This window comes from Gekko japonicus, unplaced genomic scaffold (genome assembly GCF_001447785.1).
Source record: "Gekko japonicus isolate JY-2015 unplaced genomic scaffold, Gekko_japonicus_V1.1 scaffold50, whole genome shotgun sequence".
Classification (NCBI taxonomy): Eukaryota; Metazoa; Chordata; class Lepidosauria; order Squamata; family Gekkonidae; genus Gekko; species Gekko japonicus.
This window is the reverse complement of record NW_015164666.1, coordinates 1807030-1818655: the sequence shown is the minus strand read 5'-3', so window position 1 is coordinate 1818655 and position 11626 is coordinate 1807030. Positions and strand designations below refer to the sequence as shown.

General features: G+C 40.5%; 1 protein-coding gene across 1 annotated transcript in view; it reads left to right on the top strand.

Annotated features, from left to right (window-relative positions):
* Window positions 1-11626, top strand: part of DSE (dermatan sulfate epimerase) — a 55374-nt gene that overhangs the window by 650 nt on the left and 43098 nt on the right. The gene's annotated exons all lie outside the window — the stretch shown is intronic.

Genomic DNA, 11626 nt, shown 5'->3' with positions numbered 1-11626 from the left:
ATCCGGAACCTATAAGACCGGGGGTGGGGGTGGGGTGGGGGCTTTTTGTCCTCCTGTCTGACTTCCCTGAGCTTTGTGTCTTGTGTTGCGTCCTGCTGGTCTCCATCACTATTAGTCTGAGTTCAGCGACAGCCTCCATTCCCTTCCGTTGTGCCTTAGATCCCACTAGCTGAAGTCTCCAGCCTTCTCCCTCACCATTTAACTCCTGCTGGCTTGAAGGAACAGGCTCTGCCTTGTGAAGTTTGGAAACTTGAATATGCTGAAGCTCTTGCTTTTGTTCTTGGAGTCTAGGAGGCACTTGTGGCTTTAAAGTGAAGACTCCAAAGGTGATCTCCCAACAGACAACCAAACCACAAAGGATGCTATGTAAAGCTGCATCCAGTCTTGGATATTTAGACCTTTTTATATATATAAATGATGCTCATAATACCTTTGATCTGCTTGTGTTTTTTTGTGCCACACTTGAACGGAGAGTTATTGTGGGCTAGCCCACAGAAGTGAATAAAATGTACTTTCTAGTCTGTGAATGTAAGTTTTGCATTCAAGCATCCTTGCAGCCCATCTCAGGCTTGCAGTGTCAATCACTGTGTCCTGGTGAGGAAGACGTCCAGCTGGTCTGTCCCATTGGAGGTGTTCATTGGATCTGTTCTGAATTGTATTCTGTTCTTCTGGAACAGCTGCTGTTCTGGTTCTGTTCTAGTCACAGAATGCAAACTGACCAGTTAGTTTTTATAAATGCTTATGTATATGGCAGTACGGTGATTCTATTTGTTTACTATTCTTTACATTTATTTTATGTATTTTTATCCCTCTAAGGGGCACAGGGTGGCATACATCATTCTCCCCTCCTCAGTTTTATTCACTCAGCAACCCTGTGATGAGAGAGAATGACTGGCCCATGATCACCCAGCAAGTTTCATGGCTGAGTTGGAATTTGAACCCGGGCCTCTCTAGTCCAGCACTAACCACTGTACCACACTGGGTGTATAAATGTTGGCTATATGAGCAGAAGGATGATGAAACTGTCTTGAAGGAGGGAAATAATTTAATCAGTTTTGAGGACATATCCTTAATTTTTCTAGCTCAGTTTCACTTGCCATTTTAAAGTTGTTTTGAGCTTCTCTTTCATTGTTGTACATTTGTGCTAGACAGGAATACAGATTTAAATGTGCTTGTGTCCATTTTTAAATGCATTGAAGTGAAGATTATGCAGGAAGATAGATTTACAGTAACTTCCTGTAGTTTTTGTGTCAGCAGAAGTGTCTTCTTTCTTCAATAGAGTTGTACATATTTGCAAATGGCGTTTGTACGTTACCTTTTTTCCTTGTATGGAAACTGCTAACAAGAAATGTATATTAAAAGGTAGGAAACTCTGCACCATATTTTCTGCCTCCAGTGGATACCATTGCAACAAGTGGTTTACAGAGCTGTTTGGAAGGGAAAGCAGGAAGAGGAGATGGGGGAGGGGAACACTAGAAGTTCAGCAATGCAAAGGGAGCACATCAGCAGTATCCATCATGCTTCTTTGATGTTAATTTGGCTTCTGGGGATATTTCCCACGCATATAACATGTAGTTGGAACTTTATTATTAGTTTTCTGCATCTTTTCCCCTCCCACCTCCTTCTATGTCCCCAATCCTCCAAGCACTTCAAAGATTTTTGTTTGTTTGTTTAAATTGCTATATATGGCCCTGACCTGGATAGCCCAAGGCAAGCCCAATCTTGTCAGATCTCGGAAGCTAAGCAGGGCGACCCTGGCAAGTATTTAGATGGGAGACCATCAAGCCACTTCTCTGAAAGTCCTCCATACCCCAACAGGATTTGCCAGAGGTTGCCATGACTTCCAGGCAGGGGCACACACACACACAAATGCAAAAGTACCCCAAAAAAGGCTATATATGTACCACTAGACTACATAGCAATATTTAAATGGATTAAAAAAAAAAAGGCACTGTAGATGTGAAATTGCTTGCCTTGTATATTGCTGGTCATGTCACTGGTAGAGACAGAGGGTGCTCGGGCAGTTAATGCTTAAAGATGTGGGTGCATACTGAATTATTGAACTGCATCTAAATCTACTCATAGGGCACTATGGGGCAGCATCTGGGATAGGCAAGGGGAGGACTGGCAGGAGCGCAGCCAGTCAAAGCATAACTTGGGAACAGTAGCAGTGTAAATTAATGGAAGTTGGGGAGATTCCCAAATGATAATGCAGTGTGTTTTAAAATGCATGTATGGTTTCAGCTTTGGTTTATACTACCATACACAAAATGAAAACACAGGAATAAGGGAAAAGTCCAAAATATAAGAAAGTCTGTGTGAATAATTAATAACTCATAAATAACTAAATGTAATAATATAATAATATAAACAACCAATAACTTCAATATAGTGAAAAAAGGACTGTTTAAGTACTGCTTAAAGGAGCTGCATGCATTATTTGGAATCCATCAGGTTGAGCATGATTATATTATACTGCAAGCTGTGAAATTTGGCCATGATTACTTAAAGGAATCGCATGCATCATTTGGAACCCAATACGCATGTATTATTTACAGCTAGTCTGGGGGTTGTGCTTTTCATAAAATATAAATAATTTGGCACAGCCTTTTTATATGATTGAAACACTTCGTAGGGGACATATGTAATTGATGTATTATGTTGAATTTATAGAGTATTGATTTTTGCACTATATTGTATTTATAGGTTATATTATTATATTTAGTTAGTTATGGGTTAATTAGTTATTATTCACACTGACTTTCTTATATCTTGGTTGATACTACATCATATTTATAATAGGAAGGATTAATTACTTCCTGTTCTATGAGCTTTTTTCAATTAGTTTCACATTTCTGTGACTTAAATCACTCTTGGAAAAATTAATTGCTACCAACATGTCTGGCAACCTCTTATCTTTTGAAATGAGATTAAATTGTGACTCAAAAGAAGTAGACAAGCTAATGAGATAATGCAACACTCCAGGAACAAATGCCCTGCTTTTCTGCTTCTGTTCAATATACATAATCATCTCTCTCTCTTTTAATAGATATACCGGCATATCAGTTAAGTTGGCCATATTCTGCTTAATATAGCAGAATTCGTATTTTAGGGTAACAGTTTGTGCATTGGGATGCAGGAATTGTTATATTATATGATGGCTTGAATTTATTCTGCCCCAACTCAACATATTGAGTTCACAAGCTCTCTTATCAGAGTACTGTGAAGTCATAAGCTTCATTGTCAAAATATTTAAAAAGGAATATGATCAGAGAAAGGAATGAAAGAAGGGGTTCAAATAGCCAGTTCCTTCCCAATTAAGAAAAATCAAGCATTCCAAATCATAAAACTTGAGGACTTTTTTCCACTCGCTAAAGTGGTACTGAACACGGCAGGAAAGAGAGGGAGGGAACCCTAGTGATAAAGGCATGCAATAACTGGGAAGCCGTCAAAATTTTGGATCTCTCCCTGAGAATGACAGGACTTTTTGTGTGGCCTTTGATGGGTAAGTTGACTTTAACCTCTCTCTGTCTCATAACTGAAATTTTTGCTTCATAGGACTATAGGTAATATTCAGATCTGTGTAGAGAAGAATTAGATTATGAGAGTGATACATAAATGCTGAATTTGTTTGCTTGTTGTGTGTGTGGTTACTGGGAACAGTAGAAAATTGTAGGATGTTAAGACCACTTAAGTGCTTCGACAAAAAAAATACAAAGGTATACTAACTTGAACAAAACTCCAATAAATGTAGAGAATTACTTATGAATAAATTGCAAAGAATTGGGCTCTAAATTACATTGATTTCAAGGAGTTAGGTGTGCCTAACTTTCTCTGGATTGCTCTCGTTGTTCTGACTTCAGCCTTTCATTTCTGCTCTGTCAATGTCTGTCAATTCCCTATTCCTGCTTCAGACCCTCCTTCCTCAGGGTCCCCTATCCCCCAGATCCAGCATTTCTTAGAGATCAGTGGGTTGTAATGGGAGTTCTGTCCTGGGTGCTCAATTCCCAGTTGCTGATGGTGCCCAACTTGGATGGACTGTAGTGTATGGGGAGAACAGGATTAAGCCTCCTGTTTTTCTGACCTAGAACAACACAGGAAGTAGATGTTTGTCTTATTAGTGAGACTTCTATGTACCCCCAGCTAGGCAAATAGTAGCCCCTGGGAGGTAATATAATGCAGAATGTGGGGGAAACTGAATAAAAAGAAGATTGAACTCAATTTTCATGCAGAATGGGGAAAAAACCTGGATTAAAAAGGTCGAATTCAATTTTAGTGCAGAATTGCTTGGAGGACACCATGGTGAACATGGATTAAAAGGACAGTGCAGAAAGGGCCTTTGTGTATGTATGAATTGGCCTTTACTGGCAGCAGAGTGAGTAAGACTTCAGTGGAATTTCTAAGAAGATGAGCCCATCTCCACTAGTAGAATTTATGTACAGGAATCAGTCGTTTCTCAGAGTTACATATGAAGGTGTTTACAGTTGTAGCCAGCTACACCTGATCTGCCCTTTTCAATACACTAAAGTCCTTGGTGCTCCAGTCACCTGTGCTTTCTTCATCCCACTTCAGACAGGTGGAAAACTAAGCAGATGGATTGTTGAAGACCTCAGCTGGACGTCCTGTGGTACAGGAAGTACGATTTACTTGTGCTTCTCATTTATGTTGCATTAATTAAAGGAAGTTAGAAATGCAGAGTACTGGAAAATAAAAAAGGAGAAGCACATCCCTGTTTCTGAAGTCAAGAGGAATTAAAGTTCCATGGTCATGTGGCTGGCATGACAAAATGCAGAGGCGCACGGAATGCTTTTACCTTCCCACCAAAGCGGTACCTATTTATCTACTTGCAGTTTCTTGCTTTCGAACTGCTAGGTTGGCAGGACTGTATCTAATAGCTACTTCTAAGACCATTGAGATGTTATTTGCTGAGTGAAGAAGTCATCATAAATGCCTTAAAAGTTGTGGGGGGATTTGCTTATGGATGCTGGAAAAAAATCTTTAATTTTTTATTAGGTGAGAATATGCCATCTAATGCATTAGGCTCCAGCCTGCATACTATAAAAAGATTGGTCCAATAATGTTCGTTAATAAGGTTTGCTTAAAATTAAGTATATTTGTAGATGTATTAGTCTTTGTATGTATGCAAAAAAAAGCCCTTTATTTTTATACCATGTAGCTATTTATATAAAGACTTTTTGTTAGAATATCTCAGGATTATTAAGATAAAAATGACATTTTAAAGCAAGGATCCACAAACAATCAACCACGAGCACTACAGAGCAATTACCCTGTTCATTTCCCTAGAACATAAGGCCAGTGCCACATTGGGGAATGATGCTCAGAAAAGCCACAGCTGGCTTGTCAAGGAGCCACCTGTGGCTCCTGAGCCACTGAATGAGTATCATTGCTGTAAAAATTCTAAATGGAAACTGTTATTCATCACTTTAATTCTTTGTGTTCTAACCTGGCTATTGGGTGTTTGCTGCTTGTGAAAAATGATTCTTTTGTCCCCATCACCAGAGTTCTTAAGTGCATGTTCCTGGTTCTTCAGGCACAGGGCCAGAGTGATGTAGTGCTGTTCTTCTTGAGACATAAGACTGGTGTTCTTCATCTCAGTCCCATATACCCCTTGTAATGTGTTGTGATTGGCTGTCACCCTGACTGGAATAATATCAGCCATTGTGGCTGTGAGGGTGGAGTGGGAGGACAGTTCCATTCTCCAAATATCTCAGTTAACTTCAACAGGACTGCTGGGGTTTTTTTAATGTATAGTGTTAGGTCATCATGTGGAGCAGAACTGGGCCCCAAGTGAACATGGAGTTCTTCCAATGAATTTTCTGTTCTCCTTTGCCATGCCACCAACTCTGCCAGTTTCTCATTTCACTGGTAGAGTCCTACCAGCATATGTTAAGTTGGCTATATTCTGCTCCCAAGGCAAGCATATTGCTATTCTAGTGTAATTTCTTGCATGTTGCATTGTGGTGTTTGGGAGTGAGGTAGTCCCAGCCAATCAAGCATAGAATCATTGTTCAAGCGTAGAATCATTAATCCAGCTTGGCATCATTGTTCACTACTGCTGTGCACTGAAATGTGTAGCACACACTTTTCTAGGAAAACAAAAGGGAGAGGACTTTGAGTTTTGGAATGTGATTATCTAGACCTGTTTCCAACCTGGTTTGGGGACTGAAGCTGTCAAGGTCACTTGGGTGGATAACTTTTGTCAGTAAAGTGAGAATGTTGACTTCTTCTGAAACTTTCAGCAGCAACAACCATGAGGTTCTTTGGACCACTGGTCATGATGGGTATCGGGACATTGTACTGTAGAGGCTCTGTTCCTGGCTGGCTGAACAGATAGAAAATGATGCTGATAGATCCTTTGGCATTTGTACTGTTGTGTTCTGCAGGTTTCCATCTTGTTCCCCATATGGTTTAACATCTGACGTTTAACATCTGCATGAAACCACTGAGAGAAAGTTATCCTGAAACGTAAAGTATTGTCAATATGCTAATATGACACACAACACTCTCTTTCCTTATCAGCGGAGTCAGGTGCATTTTGAATAGGTGTCTGGAGATGGCAGTTTAAGGAATGATGAGTGCCAAAAACCTGAAACTCAGTCCAGAGAAGGCTGAAGCTCTGGTGGCTGATCAGGCCAATCAGGAAGCAAGGGGACTGATCAGGCAGCTAGCCTGTAGCTTGGAGGTGCTGTTAAATATATTCTGGAAGTATCAATTATGTCATATAGTAACTTTCAGTGGCTTGTTTGGCAAACAGGATTTGGTCCAAGTAATGCATGCATATAGGATAAAGTATTGTAATGTGGTCTGTGTGGAGCTGCCCCTGGAGACTGAAAATGTGTTCAAAATGCAGCAGCAAGACTTGTAGCTTGGACAGACTATAGAGAAAACTACTTACCAGTATTGAAAGAAGTCTATTGATTACATGTTGGTCTCAGGATTGGATTCAAGGCAGTTTGGAATAATACTGGTTGTCTGAATTTCTCTTGTTTTCTGATGATTTATTTCATAGCTTTGGTACTGCCTATATGTTAGTTTTACCATGCTGACTTTTGGACGTGATCATTTCATGCAGTGGTTTTAATGGTATAGTTTTATGCTGATTTTTACTGTGCCATCATAACAAGAATTGCACCCTTCTAAGACCATTGATTTCAATTTACTTAGAAGTTGGTAACTAATAGTGAAGTTGGCCAAATCCAATTACTAGAGCTCTGAACAGCAAGACAGATCTTTCTACAAACCTGAACAATGATGCAGTTTTCCAGAAAAATCTGAAATCTTGGGGAGTTTAAAAGAGCCCAAAATAATAAAAAGGAGCACCCCTAGCTTTAAGCAATAGACTCCCTTTTCAGGTTGCCAGCTCCAGGTTGAAAAATTCCTTGGGATTTTGTGGTGGAGTCTGAGGAGGGCAAGGTTGGGGGAAGGGAGAGGCTTCAGCTGGATATAATGCCGTAGAGTCCAACCTCCAAAGTAGCCATTCTCTACAGGGGGACAGATCTGTGTTATCCAGAATTGTAATTCTGGGAGATCTCCAAGTCCCACCTGGTGGTTGGCAACCATAGGCCACCTGGAAGCAACCTTTGCGTGACTTGATACCACCCAACTTACATGACTCAGCTAGGCCTGGCTACTTGCTACTGTTCTTCAGAAAAAGATCCCAATAAAGGAAAACTGTATCCTAACTGCGCTCAATTAATTTTTAAATATTAAAGTGAAGAAGAAGAAGAAGAGAGAAGAGATTGGATTTATACCCCGCCCTTCACTTGGAGTCTCAGAGCGGCTTACAAACTCCTTTCCCTTCCCCTCCCAACAACAGACACCCTGTGAGGTAGGAGGGGCTGAGAGAGCTCTTGACAGAAACTGCTCTTTTTCAAGGACAGCTGTGCCAGAGCTTGTGACTGACCCAAGGTCACATCAGCAGGTGCAAGTGGAGGAGTGGGGAATCAAACCCGGTTCTCCCAGATTAGAGTCCGCACACTTAACCACTACACCAAACTGAATACAAAAATTATTTGTGAAGTACAAAATACATAAGATGAATATAAAATATTTCCTGCTGATTCTGCATAGGACAAAATGCTGTAAAATGCCTTCCCCCATTTTGCCCTATGTAGAATCAGCAAGAACGTCCTCTCAATAATGTTTTGACATATCGAAGAAAATTATGAATTTCTTGAATTATGAATTTCCGGAGATTATATTTTGTATGTCACGAATAATTTTTGTATTCTGTTCACTTTAATATTTAAAAATTAATTGAGTGCAGTTAGGATACAGTTTTTCTTTATTGGGATCTTTTTCTGAAGCACTTTTTGGCTGTTACCATCTACTTTAAGCTACTTGCTACTGTTCAACAGCAGCCACCATATGAAAGTCAGTGTGGAGTAGTGGTTAGAGCGTCATAGTATGGTCTGGGAGACCCAGGTTTGAGTCCCAGTCTTGCTGCGGGAGCTCACTGGGTGATTTTGGACCAGTCACATATGTTCAGCCTAACCTACCTCACAGGGTTGTTGTATAGGTAAAAAGGAGGGGAGGAGAATAATGTGAGCTCCTTTGGTCCCCACAGTGGACAAAGGTGGAGAAAGAAATAAACAAATAAATAATATAGCTGTGCCTCCCCACAAGTCTTTGAGGGTTCCCAGTGGACAGCACCACACAACTGGGCCACAGTTTTCTTAGGCAGAGGCCGCTGGAGTGGGAGAGAGAAAAGCTTAAAACAGAGGGGCAGATAATGCTAGGTTGGCTGTTAGGTGGGAAGGAGATAGGGTTGCCAAAACCAGGTTAGGAAATCCCTGGAGAGTTGTGGGATGGAGCCTGGGAAGTGTGGGGTTTGAGGAGGGGAGGGACCTCAGAGGGGTATAATGCTATATACCCCACCCTCCAGAGCAGCCATTTTGGCCACGGGAACTAAAGTTGCCAACTTCCAGGTGGGGGCTAGAGATCACCCAGCATTACAACTGCTTTCCAGATGACAGAGATCAGTTCCTCTGGAGAAAATGGCTGTTTTGGAGGGTGGACTCTGGCATTATACCCTACTGAGGTTGCTTCCCTCCCCAGACCTCACCCTCCCAAGGCTCCACCTCCAAATCTCCAGGAATTTCCCAACCTGGAGCAGGCAACCCTAACTGGGGAACTGATCTCTGTAGTTGGGAGATCTGTTATATTTCCAGAAGATCTCCAGGCTCCACCTGGAGGCTGGCAACCCTAGAAAGAGGAGGAAGCAGGAAAGAGGGAGAGGCCGGGGGAGGGCTTTCAGGAAAGAGAAAAATAGTGGTGGTGGGAAATGAGATGTCTCCTGCAAGTCATTGCAGGTTCCCACTTGTAAGTCTTTATATTCAGACTGTGGGATTCTCATAGATTTTTTTACTGCTTTTCTTCTTTTTTCTTCTGTTGTATTAATTTCTACCCCCTGATATGAGCAGAAAGATAGGATATAAGTCCTGTAAATATATAAATAATTTTGGTAAGTGTTGTGCACTTTAGCTGACTAAGTGTTTTAACCAAATAATCAGCCACCCCATAATCCACAGCTGTTAGTGTCATGATAATAGAACAGGAGAAAACTGTAAAATATGTGCCTATAAAGATTTGCTTAAATTGTTGAAAAGGGCAGGCAAACATCCACAAATGAACACTTGAGGAAACTTTCCCCTCATTTATGACCAACCTCATAGCTGATCGGGGGAGGTAACATTTTGGTAAAATGACGTAAGCAATGCAAAAAAATATTGTTTGTGTTTTTCTGTTTAACTGATCACTGGGCAATTTAACCCACTCTGATCTCATAGCACTAATTAAAATACAGTTATTTTATAATCTGTGTAGCTCATAGTTTTGCACATCTCTTTTCTAGTGATAAGGCTTTGTTTGCTTTAAGGATTTATACTTTGGTTCTGTTGATTTTAATGAATGCATGCTTCCATACAGTTTACATTTTTTGAATGAAACGTGAAGTTGCAGAGTAATGAAACATTAGGGGAGGGTCTGAAAGAATTTATTATGCTCAGAAAACAGATGTTTTCACTCTAAAGAAATTACCAGAAAATCTTATTTACATTTAAAGGTCACAGTTCTTGAGGCCCTGGAACTGACGTGGGGAAAAATATCATATTCAAGAAAAAGCAAGTGGCAGTGTTCAGTGTGAGCAAAGGGATGCATTTAACAATTAAAGTAATAAAGTAATCTTGACTGATTTTCTATGGACAATTAGGGATGTAATTTCATAGCAATGAAAAAACGAGAAGTCCTTTAATTCAGAAGCTTACTGAGATTTCTTTAATCAGTACATCTTGTTAAGGAGATCTAAACAGTGTAATTATTTTTAAGATATGTAGCCAGTGTGGCAGAGCACAATGCTATATGGGATTTTTTTATGCTTCTGGTGTCTTTTGATAACTGCAGAGGGGTAGCCATGTTAGTCTGTTGTTGCAAAATAAAACAAAAGTCCAGTGGCAGCTTAAAGACAACCAACATTTATTTCACTATGAGCTTTCATGAGTCAGAGCTCACTTTTTTCAGTATGTGAAAAGGAAATCATTTTGGGAATACTGGATATGGTCTTAGAGAAGAGCTTCTTCTCGTAATGTCCCAGTGTCAGCAGGCCTTGACTGATTGTGCTGAAGACAACTTTGAGACAACCTCCTATTTTTCAGTGGATTTTTCTGGATCTATCCCACATGGATAGACCTGTGTTCTGGATCTATCCCCATGTAGCCCTTCTGTGTTCTAGTTTGCCTGTCACCGGAACTGACATAAATATGATTCATATAATATAAATAGGTATAGGAAAAAGCCTGCATGGTTAGCTAAAAAAGGAATGGAAGCTGTAAAAGGTAAAAAGGATTCCTTTAAGCAGTGGAAAGCTAGTCACAGTGCGGCTGATAAAATGGAACACAGGCTATGGCAAATAAAATGCAAGTCTGTGGTCAGGCAGGCAAAACGGGAATATGAGGAGCATATAGCAAAAAATGTAAAGACCAAAAATAAAACTTTCTTCAAATACATTAGAAGCAGGAAACCAGCCAGGGAGGCAGTGGGGCCCTTGGATCACCAAGGGGTAAAAGGAGTACTGAAGGATGATAGGAAAATGGCTGAGAAGCTAAATGCATTTTTTGCCTCTGTCTTCACTGTGGAAGATGAGAAGTGCTTGCCCACTCCAGAACCGCTGATTTCAGGAGGGGTGTTGAAAGACCTGAGTCAGATTGAGGTGATGAGAGAGGAGGTCCTAAAACTGATAGACAACTCAAAAACTGATAAATCACCAGGCCCAGATGACATACATCTGAGAGTTCTGAAAGAACTCAAATGTGAACTTGTGGATCTCCTTACAAAAATATGTAATCTTTCCTTAAAATCAGCCTCCATTCCTGAGGACTGGAAGGTAGCTAATGTCACTTCCATCTTTAAAAAGGGTTCCAGAGGAGATCCGGGAGATTACAGGCCAGTCAGTCTGACATCGATACCGGGTAAATTGGTGGAAACCATTATTAAGGAAAGAATTAGTAGGCACATAGATGAACAAAACCTATTGAGGCAGACTCAGCATGGGTTCTGTAAGGGAAAATCTTGTCTCACTAACCTGTTAGTGTTCTTTGAGGAGGTGAAC